The sequence below is a fragment of the Diadema setosum genome, chromosome 7 (assembly GCF_964275005.1).
Source record: "Diadema setosum chromosome 7, eeDiaSeto1, whole genome shotgun sequence".
NCBI classification, from domain to species: Eukaryota; Metazoa; Echinodermata; class Echinoidea; order Diadematoida; family Diadematidae; genus Diadema; species Diadema setosum.
In genome coordinates this window covers 24,771,322-24,783,756 of record NC_092691.1, presented here as the reverse complement: position 1 = coordinate 24,783,756, position 12,435 = coordinate 24,771,322, and the positions used below count along the sequence as shown (strand labels likewise).

Sequence of the window (12,435 nt, the reverse complement as noted above, 5' to 3'; positions counted from 1 at the left end):
GAATTTACGTTGATTTGCGACGTATTTATGACGTTATATTAATGACATGTGAACGTTATGTTCACGTCAGTTTTGTGACGTCTTTATGACGTCATATAATTAGACCTACGAATTATTGTTTTGTAGAGTTATATCAGCTTGTTTTGCAACGTATTTATGACGTATTATAACGTGAAATTTAGGCTACATTGTTTTGGAACGTGTTTATGATGTTATATTAGCGAAATATGAACGTTATGTTCACGTCAGTTTTGCGACGTCTTTATGACGTCATTTTATTAGGCCTACCAATAGTTTTATAGAGTTATATTGGTTTGCTTTGCAACGTATTTATCACGTCATATTAATGACGCATTATAACGTTAAATTTATGTTGTTTTGCGACGTATTTATGACGTTATATTAACGACATATGAACGTTATGTTCACGTCATTTTTGCGACGTCGTCATGAGGTCATATAATTAGGCCTACGAATTATAGTTTTGTAGAGTTATATCAGTTTGCTTTGCAACGTATTTATCACGTCATATCAATGACGTATTATGACGTTAAATTTACGTTGTTTTGCGACGTATTTATGACGTTATATTAGCGACATATTAACGTTACGTTTACGTAAGTTTTTCGACGTCTTTATAACGTCATTTAATTAGGCCTACTAATTATAGAGTTTTATAGAGTTATATCAGTTTGCTTTGCGTCATACTGTCGTCAGAATGACGACATTATCACGTCATTACTGTCGTCAGAAAGACGTCGAAACTGTCAACAATAAGAGGAATTTTTGTTCAAATGGAAGATATAAAAATGACGTCATTATTTAGACTTCAGAAAGGCGCAATAATTGTCGTTTGTTTAACATAAATAAGCAAAGAAAGCAGACATCATTTAGACGTCTTAAACTGACGCCAGAAAGTCGTATTTCTGCTCAAATGGATGACGTCGAAAAGACGACATATTTGTGACGTCTTTCTGACGTCTGGGTTGTTATACAAAGACGTCATAAAGACGTGTAAATTACTAATTTATAGACGAGACTGACGTCAAAAAAAAATCTTTTAGACGAAAATAAACAAAGATACTGTACGTCATATTAACGTTTCAAACTGACGTCAGTATGTCGTATTTTTGCTCAAAAGGAAGTTGTCCAAAAGACGTCATATAAGAGTCGTCTTAATGACATGTAAATCACAATTCTAAAGACAAGATGTACGTCAGAACGTCATGAGCACGTCGTTTACACGTCAATTTATATGACTTTTTAACGTATATTGGAAAAGAAAACAAGGAATACATCTGAAAGACGCCTTTTCTTCAAGAACAAGGGAAATGGACGTGATTTTGACGTCATTTTGAAGTCGTGGCCAGTTGGTTTATCAGTATTTCAGTTTAAGATCTAATAAAGCACTTGTCAGCACCTCAAGGTACAAATCATGATAAAAATCTAACCTACCCTACTCCTGCAAATGTCCTAAGCCTTATATCTATGTCTACCACCTATTCATATATAGTTGCTAGCATTGTTGTATCAGAAAAATTTGTAATGCTTTATGACATGGTTGCTAAACTAGGTCACAGCAGGCTCAATCTTGAAATATATAAATATGTGTTCATAAAACACGCTGAAGTTTGAATAACAAACATTTTTTAACAATAGAATGCACAATTTCTGACACTTTTATGATTATAACCAGAATTTTTAGTTTTTCAGACGTGAACAACGACCAGCTGTGACCTCGCTTTCATTTTCTTTCAGAATAACTCTTGATTACGATTTTTACGTTAGCATACACAAAACTTTGCAAGTAACGATATACTGCACACCTACCACACCCACACAAACACCTAAACACACAAACACACAACACACATTGCACGCACTCGCACATACACACAAAGACACACGCACAAAGTGTATGGAAGGTGCAATCATTGCACTTTCAGGCGCCCGCCCTCGAGTTTTCGGTGCAAAGAAAACACACACACACACACACACACACATTGCAACATTGCAGATAGATTCCGTACTTTTGTCCAGGCTTGGTATGGAGCTATATAGGACACCATAATATGATGGCTAACATCGTTTAAACGTATATCAGTTTCCTATAAATGCATATTATAAAAACGCGTAAGTAGCGTCTGTGACTCTGAACAGATGCTTGATGTTCCAACTTAATGAAAAGACCTTAAATTTGGCTAATATCGGGTAGATTAATTTTCTTTTGGTTATCCTTCACCATTAGAATAAATGAAATTAATTTGTGCCAAATAACAACACATTATAAAACGATCGTTTCAAGTCGCTTCCACAAATGTGTATTACTCATAAACTCATGAACCCACCTGGGAATCTGATACCAGTTAATGCCAGGTGATTGTTTCTATATCTAATATATCGATCATGAAGTTTCATAAAAAGTTACGAGTATAACAAGAACTCGAGTTTTGGAGCGCGCTCGGTAACCAGCTAACACGTGTGAATGCGGCTAGTGTTCTTATAAACAAACAAACAAACAAACAAAATTTAATCAGTGTATTAATATTCAATCATTTATCTTCGTTATCCATTGAATCGACTAACAATAAGGGTGCTAGGCCATGTGGGCATTGAAGGGAGGGATCGAGTAGGAATATATTGATAGTCGCAATGCTTATTTAGAATGATGAAAATGATGAAGCTGAAAATATGCAAGAGATTTCGTGAAGTTGTTGATGGATTGGTGACATGAAAAAAAAAAGTATTGATAAGTGCAATATGGTGGAGGAAGATTGCTTGTTGTAATTTGTATACGATGGTAATACGAGTAGCAATCATGGTGATGATGATGATAAGATGATATCCAGTTGTGAAATGATAGTATTTTTTTTTTTTTTGTTTTTTAAAGAATATTTTATTCTTCATCAATGGAAACATAATATACAAATAAATTGATACAAAAATCTCCGGACCAATTTTATAGTCCTTTTCAACATTGGATGCAACACTGATACCAAAACTTTACATCGGTTTAACATGTTTTGATACACTCTGGTACATTTTTTTCACAATCAATATATACAATCCATATAAACATCTCTTCTTTTCTAGTCTTACATTACTAATTCCTCAATCTCTTAACAATTTTTTTCTTTCATTACATAATAAATTCTATTAACTGAATCACTTACCCCAAAAATATTTCTTTTCAGCTTTCATACAATCCAACCTAAAATATCAATATCCATTGATTGAAGTTTTTTGTTAAAAAACAAAACAAAAACAACCCCCTCGCCACCCCCCTTCTCAATACCCCCGTCCATTCTCCCTCTTACTACCCCACCCCATCCCCCCTCCCCCTTCCAGAACCCCCATCACAACAAAACCTCAAAAGCAACTGAAACCTGTGTGTCCTGACTTACATTATAACACTTAATACGAGTGCGTCGAAAAGGCATTTCCTGGTGGATGCGCGGCAGACCATACTCTGTTAAGTAAACGTAAAGCAAATTCTCAATTCTTTTTCCAGTTTTCCCACTTTTGTAAATGTATTGACAACGTATTACGTATAACTGCTAATTTTTCTTCTTCTAACCTATCCTGCTCTATAGACGTTTTAATGAAATATTCCGTTGGGGGTGTCTTATTTTTTCCTTCCTAAAAAAAGCAATTTCTGTAATGATGTTTATGGTCGATCCCACAGAACTCTTTTCTGTGATCGATCCCTCAGTTTTATAATCTAATTGAAGCAATGATGGTAGTGATGATTGCTTGATATTAACGGAAACCAAAACCCAAAAGAGCAATATGGATTGAGTGAACGCAGCAACATTAGTGAAAGGTTGAGGAAAATCCGACAATCGATGCAAAAATTATTCATTTTTATAGTTTTGGTGTTGTAATCACTGGATAAGGAGACTACTAGAGTCCATGACGTCATGTGTGGACAACAATGTAAAGAAAACATGAAGAGAATTCCACAAAGAAATAATTTTTCATGAAAATTACACATTCCATCAACTTAATTGATGCTGACATAAGTTATGTTAAAGGCAGTAACCATTCCCCCTACTTTCTGAAAGCGGTTTTTATAGTATCCCCTTATCCAGTTGTACCAACATCAAAACGTTAAAAATGCATAACTTTTTCATCTTTTACAATTGTGCGATTTTCCTTTAACTGTCACCGATGTGTTTTACTAATGATGCTGCTTTCACTCAATCCACATTTCTCTTTGGGTTTGGGTTTCCTTCACTGATGGTCGTTTTGGTAGAGGTAACGAGGCACTTGATGAGGAGAACTATAGGTTTGGCAATGATAAAGTGAACATCAAAAAATATAGACCTATATATCTATATTGATAGATCAATTCAAACCGTACGTGATATTAGAATGAAAATGAGTTGCTGTTTGCTTTATAAACGCTGTTTCAAAATGCCTTTATAAAGCGGATTGAATTGATATATTAATATAGAGATTTTATCGATCGAAATCGATGATTACTCTCCCCCAGCTTCTCTTCCCTCCCCATCTTCATCTTGGATGTTAGTGCATGAGAATTTAATCATAATTATATCTTGATCTACATGAACCTGAACTAAAAAGGAGCCTACTACGCCTTTCTGAATCATTTTTTTAAAAAGCACAATCATCGTGAGGTTGGAGAAGTATAAACCCAAATTAACCAAGTAGTGTATTCATGTTACCCAATTAGACCTAATACCCACTTCGAATCTGATTCTCCGTGGCTTAATAAACATGATCAATGTTAACAATAGCAATTGCTGCAGTTGTACGCCTATATAGGCCTATATAATACTTATATCATAATTCATTCCAAGCTTAGATTTCCAATTTACTTTTGCAAGATATTGATGAAAACTTCGAGTTTGCATCTTAACAACAATTTGTACTCCATGACTGAATTTCTCTTTTCTAATGTTTTCATCGAGACACTCAGCGATTAGAAACATTGTAATAAGCGCTTTATAAATGATATTTATTATTATCATTAACAGCGCAATTAAGTCTTGCGAGACAAAGGAAAAGTGTCAGCAGACGGCGAACAAAACCACAGGAATACCAGTAGTGTAAGCAGACGGCAAAGCAGAACGCGATGCCGATGGTGAAGTGGAAACACGCACACACACACACAACACACAACACACACACACACACACACACACACACACAAAACCGTTGTTATGACAGTTCACAAGGCGGCGTGCCATTCTCACATTCTAATCTGATTCTGTGGTTAGCAGACGACCATGGTACTGTAGACGTCTATACAAGAAAGCAACACAAGTATCGCAACCAACTACTAGTAGTACAGTGATAGTCTTTGCTCAAGTGCCACAATTGGCAATTTCGACGCGTTATGGTTACGGAAAAAAAAAATCGCTTCCCGGCAGCGTTTTTACATTTTCCCGGCAAAACTAAACATTTTTCCATCTCCCGGCGAGACGTTTTAACATTCCCCGTAGATGCAATTTTTCGAGATTTTTATATTTCCCGGCGATACGTTTTTACATTCTATGGCACGTATCCAGCGTTCTGCCATTTACTAGTACAGTATCTTACTGCCTGATGAATATTCATGATGAAGCGGGACGGGTGCCCAATAATAGTGCTTACCCCGCGAATCGTTTTGTCAGCATCATCACAGCACGTCGGATTGACACACTACGTTGTACACACATAACCGCAGCACGAATTATACCACTGAACAACACAAACGAACGTTACAGCCATACAGCCAGCTTTGTACGCTTCCGGTAGAAAGAAGTTGATCTTCTTTTCACGTGTTATTTCGCATGTATATCGGACTCAAAAATGACTAGTAAGTATTTCGGTATTTCATCTAAATTATTTACGTACATATTAACTATGAAAATCGTTAAAACTGTAGCTCTGTTGTTTAAAAGTGTATAATTCATTGATCAGTTCGAGTGTCATAACTCTGGCGCGTCATTTGTCTCTTATAGCCTACGTGTAAACCTTCGCTCACCGACGAGTGTAGTTTCTTTCTGCATAAATATGACAAATCTCGGCAATTCTGTACCAGCCGAGCTAGGGTCGAATTTATATGGACTAATACATGTTGTTGTTGTCTATCAGGGTCTATCAGTCTAGAAATATGTCTAGTTCTGGATCTTTTTGTGAATGGTAGTTCACAGGTGCTCGCCATCAATGATTATAGGCGCTCCAGCGCGGCGCGCAGCGCAGGTCGAGGGAGAGCGTGTCTACTGTAATTACTACTGGGGATTTTCAGCTTGCGACACATGTTGCCATCGCTTGATGCAACACCTTTTACAGTCAAACCTAACATTAGGAGATATTTGGTCTCCAGACAATAGAATACATCACAAATCAAGATGGATTTGGGGAATGTCCATTCAAAAAAGTGTAAAGTACTATCTACTGAGAAGAACTCTAGTCATTTCTTGATCATAATTTTATAATTTAAAAATTATTTGTAATATTTCTGAAGCATTCATTGTATTTGTAACTTATGTAAGCTTGCAAGTACAACGGCCCTACAAGGCAAGGGATGTACCGTACAATGTAACTCCTTGAACACAGTTCTCCTGATGCTGCCTGGTAACCCACAGATCTGCAGATGTGTATACATTCACAGTTTGACCTCGATTATCCGATCTCCTTTTATCCGAAAATCTCTATTATCCGGACGTGTTCACGCAGTGAAGGACTTTTTTTTTTAATCCCCAAATTTAGAAAAAATAGTGACTTTAAACTCAAAATTCCTACAAAACTCGTACGATTTCCCTACAATATTCCTGACAGAACTAACATAAATTCACACCACATTATCATCGTAAAAGTAAGGGACTACAATTTTGCGCAGGCTAGCATAGATTACACCACGGTTGCGGGGTACGCTACCTGCCTAGCTGCCAGTGCACTGGGACGGCAGCTTGGATGGCAGCTATATTGTGTCTCCCATATCCGGCCAATTCGCTTAAATCCGGATGAGCGCCGGTCCTGACATGGCTGGATAATCGAGGTCGAACTGTACTGTATTCGTGTTTATCAAGAACTCAGTGAAACAAAAGCCACAGATTGCATCTTTTTTCAGTGAAATTTTATTAGTTACACATGTACAATGTACAATACAATTGTGTTTATACATTGTAATATGAGTAAGAACCTTTGAAAGAGAGTAGAAGCAGGGAGATGGGAAGGACCCTACATGTACATTTGTATATCATGTCACTGGATGTTTTTTTTTTTTTCTTGGCTGTGAATTCCATACTCGGAGTAGAGCATAAAATTTCAGCCAAAAACAACACCAGTTATTTACAAAGTTCTGAAAATTATGAATTCAGCAAAGTTATGAAAATTATTCACTCCAATTTTTGGAAAATAGACATCAAGTGTACCCCTCTACATAAAGTTATTTTTTAGCGCAGTGTAAAATCACATTTTGATTACCTGAATTACCTACAGTTGTATGATGATGCGCAGTATGCAGTATACACTGTAGTCAAAGACTTGTAGAGGGCCATTCAAAGGATCCAATTCTGAGCTTGAGGATGATTCCGGACATGATATTTCGTAATGGAATAGTCGACGTCTTTCACATCTTGTCCTTGCACCAGAATCACATTAATCATACCCATGATTCATTGTACATATTTGTACTGAGCAGACAAGAAAGAAAATTGGCAAATGAGGCTCAAATTTCGTATTGTACGGTAAAAGGTCATACATGAACATTTTGAACAATTCACACAATAAAATCTTGTGATAAATCAACATCTTCTTCTAAATCTGAGGTAAAATGTGAATTTCTGAGCGTTTGTACATTATTGTGTCACATTTTTTTGCAAGTTTCTATTCCCATGCAACGCTTTGCAAGGCTAGTCTACGAAGTCCCATGTGTATTGAATGTCATTAGTACACAGAGATGTGCATATCCGGAATTACCATGCTGTCCGGTAATTCCATAGTACAAGTGTACATGTATACCATCCTGAGTACATCAGAGATCACCTGTATAATGTGATGTAATATACTATAGACTTTAATGTCCTGCTCCTAATACCTACATGCTCCCTCATCATTCATGTTTGTTTGTTGTTGTTGTGGTTTTTTTTTAAGTACAAAGCTCCAGTCACACATGTATCCTGTGTGTGTTTAAAAGCCTTGCCTTCTAATCACAATTCACACGTACATACAACAGTGTACATGTTGCACTTTGATACAGTAGACCATCAATGGTGGACCGATTATTTCATCATTTTATTATAAAATTCAAAGGGATTTGTTGACTAAAAACTAAGAGTAAAGTTGAATCTGCTATTAAAAAAAAAAATAATGAATGGGCAGCTTTTGTTTTGTGACCACAGATTGTGAGAAGTGTGATGCAGAAGAAATTTACATAAACCATGGTTTAAATTTATACCCCCTTAGAATTCCACATGATTTTACCAAATAGCAGTAGTGATATTGGTTGCAACTAGTGTACACATGTGTGAATTACAGTTGTACCTAATGTGCTTATGTCATAAACTCACAATGCTGTTTTCCCCTATTTTCTGTTTCCTTCTTCTTCTTCATCTTCTTTGTCTTCTTCTTTCTTTCTTTCTTTTTTTATTCCCCAACAGGGGGAAATCAAAGAGAACTTGCTCGGGCAAAGAATCAAAAGAAGCAGCAAACTCAGAAGAAATCTGCCTCTGACCAGACTGGAAACAAAGGAAAAAGCCTGGAGGATAGGAAACAAAGGTAAAATAATTATGGTCAATCATCAATACCAATGGTTGTCCATAGAAAGTGAGGAACATACTGTAGATTCTGTACTTTGCCATCAACACAGAGTACTAGTAGTTTATTTCCAGGACTTGAACGGATCATGCTTCAGTGCAAACATCCTGGTCTCCCTATATGATGACATAAATGGTACCCCGGTGTACCAAATTAAATAAAAATCAGCCACTTCGTTGAATTTTTTTTTTTTTTTTTTTTATTAAAGGTTGTACCCTGGGTTGCCAAAAAGTGGGATATTATTTTGGTGCTGGAGCTAGCGCGCACTAGCCACTGCACTGGACTGCACTGCACTGAAGCACATGCTATTGCTAGCACAGTGTACCCACTGTGATTGTACCATGCATGCATAGTATAACATTCAGTGGCATGGGAATGACTATGTACACGCACACACAGCGCATGCATTTCTCTGCGGTTGTCCTCGAGTGGACATGAGGTGGCGCTACACAACGTGGTACCACGGGGTAACGTGTGATGCATCATATACAAGCTTGTAGTCCACACACTAGTATTTTGTACACACCTACACTGTACAAACATGTGTTCAAACTGTGTGAATATCGGTGCATACACCCTTGATCACCACTGCTTTATTCTGTTTTGCTTTTAGTGTACATTGGATCTCTCATGAAATTGATTATTTTCCTGAATTACACCTTTTTCTATTTGTTCAGAGACAGATTGTTCATTGACACCTTGAAGGGAGACTACACTGTATTGGCTCACATATGCTCTTTGTCCTGCTATTTGAATGTTCAAAACTGCCAAGAAAAATTATGCAAAGAAAACACAATGGGACATGTATCTGAATCAAGCAAATAAGACAGCATAATCCGGGATGCAAGTTTTCAGGCAAAACCTGAATTCAGGCCCTGGTAGTATCAAAGTTCAGGCCCTTTCTTGTAGAAAGTAGCTTCATTTAGATGTATTTCAGGCCCTCTATTTCATTCTAACTGGCATCTCTGCATAATTTAAAAGTATCAGTGTATTTGTAATAGGACATACAACTGAGGTGAGATTGTGTAGAAGTCAGTAGTTACTATGATGAAACTGTGGTCCATATGCCTGCTGCCATTTAACCTTTTGTTGTACATCAGCTTAACAGATGTTTATTCTTATTCATTTGCGTGTAACTGTCTTTCTGTATTTCCCATTTAGACAAGAGAACTTTATGAGAACATCTTGCCTTCTCTTTGTCGTGCATTTCAAGAATTAAAACTGTTGTTTCAGTCTGTTCCTTGCAAAATCAGCTCCATCGCTAAATGCTCAGGAAGTTGAGAAAAGAACAACTGTGAGATGAAATGCAGCAGATATTCATTGTTCAGTGTTGACTTTTCCAGGGAGTATGCATGTCAAGCTTTTTTTTTCTTTCTCTTCCTATTTCTCCAGAGATGCAGACATCATGAGACAAAAGCAATTAAAAGCTGCCGCCAAGGCATCCGAGCAAGGAACGTCGAAGGGCAAGTAATGGAGGAGGGCATGAGAGCACTGAACAAAGTCGTCCTCGAGTCACAGCTGGATTGCCAAAGGAAAAGAAAAAGAAATATCAACATTTAGATTGAATAGCAGCAGTCAGCGGTGCGTGACACTTAGTGCCACAAGGAACACGCCTAGTGACCAAGATGGAACAGATGCCAACTGAAGGGAATGGTAGCTATCAAGGGTTACCTCAGTTGTAGCCTATGCTAAATTTGATGATCACAATGCTTTGTTTCATTTCTTTAAGCATTTCACCTCACGTTAGACAAATTTGTTCTAGGTTTATGCATACTTGTGCATGTAGTGAGTGAACTTCAAATGTCTCTATTTTGTGTAGTGTTTACCTTCAAACATCTTAATATTTTTTCCCCTCTTCAGAATTTTGATGCAGAATTTGTATTTCAGGAGACTTAAGAGCTACAATGTACTTTGTAGTAGTCAGCAGCAATAAATATCACACAGGAGGTAGTATGATATGGTTTTAGTGTAAAAGCACACAAAACTAAATTCAATTACCAACCTAACTTCTTTCTTTCAGGATATGATAGGCAGAGATCCCTGATGCTTTGATAACTGATATTTGACAAATTTGAATTGCTCGAGATTTGCGATCACTCTTTAATATTATTATTATTTTTGTACTTATTCACAATTACCTTTAAAAATGGATTAGGAGATCCAAGTATTTTCAGAAAATGCATCATGTAGACTTTAAAGGCAGTTTTCTTCAAATAAATTTGGGATCATCAAGTTGTGACTTCTTTGCATATTTTGCCTGAGGGTCTGTCATAGATGCTTATCATTTATTTGAACCCAATCAGCATAAGCAGTAAGGTCTTAGGACTTGTCATATTGTTTCATTTTGCAGATTATGGTGCATGAAGGTGAGCCAGTCAGTCACAGTTGTGAGTACAATCCCAAAGCCAGCATTGATCATTCAGGATAATCAGTGCCATATGTCCTGGTGATGGTAGTTGGCTCTGAGATACTCACCGCCTAGTGTTTGCCAAGCTGGAAAAACAATATTCAGTTAGCAAATTAATGTTTAAATCTCACAATAGGCTGTAGTGTATCTCCACATGTCACTGTCATAGCTAAGGAGAGTTTGCTGGATTTTTTCCATACCCCTTTCAACATTTCTCTAGATTGTTTAATTGTACCTGACACAACCATTTGCCCCATATTGAGTTCATTTGTGGGATTTTTTAACAAACTTGTAGATATTTTTCACAGAGACAGTCTTTTCCTGCTTTTGAATACATGACCTATGTCACTTGACACCCTGTACATACCAGATTTTTATCAGATCATGAATTTAATTGCAAAAAAAGTGTTTATCTGCCATCATTTCTGGAAACTGTTCAGAACCACAACTTGGCAAAGGTCACATACTGTAATATTCTAGAACTGGCTCATTACACATGTACTGTTTCAATAGTTAAGGCAAGTGATGCACTTATTCGTTGTGGATGTTTGATGAACTGTACCCCCATTTTGTTGAACTGTACAGTTGTATAAGTTTTGTAATGTAGATATACATTTGTATGATGTACTGTTTGCTTGCCCTGCATCGTTGCTCTGGCGCGTAAAAAAAAAAAAATCTCCAAGCACTGGTTACACAAAGCGTAACATTGACCCTGAGGTGCAGAAATCATACATGTTGCGTATCACGAGACTGGCCCTTATCAAAGCAATCTCAGTTGTAAGGTTGTATGGACAGATTTGTACCTAATGTCTGTACATTGTAATGGAAACAGTGAAAACATAATTTAGATATAACTTCTGTTCCTACTCCCATGTGTGAATGCCAGCTCATCCTGTTTACATTGATATTTATGTTGTGCTGCTCAACTACCGATGAAATTAGTCATACGTGTATTTATCAAAATAATGGTGAGCAAACTGGTAAGGTGATGACCACTTCATGTCTATACATGCATGTATTTATTTCTTGTCAACTTGGATATTTGGCATTATCAAAACCCACAACTACATAAATGTGTTTGCTCTATATTTGATACCATTTTGCAGGTTAACTTCAATATTTTGAGTGAGATGATGCAGACTGGTATCATGTAATCTTTTCATTCATATCTCCTGCAATGGTACCAATAAGAACACTGGTAGAGAAACAGTAGATGTAATCATCTTTGCTGTGGGGAAACTGTATATTGGTGTATCTAT

General features: G+C 36.8%; 1 long non-coding RNA gene across 1 annotated transcript; it reads left to right on the top strand.

The window, feature by feature from the left end:
* The first annotated feature begins 5,719 nt into the window (after positions 1–5,719).
* Positions 5,720–12,408, top strand: LOC140230471 (uncharacterized). Its single transcript, XR_011901396.1, has 3 exons — positions 5,720–5,824; positions 8,613–8,730; positions 10,162–12,408. It is a non-coding gene; the product is annotated as an uncharacterized lncRNA (long non-coding RNA).
* The last annotated feature ends 27 nt before the right edge of the window (positions 12,409–12,435 follow it).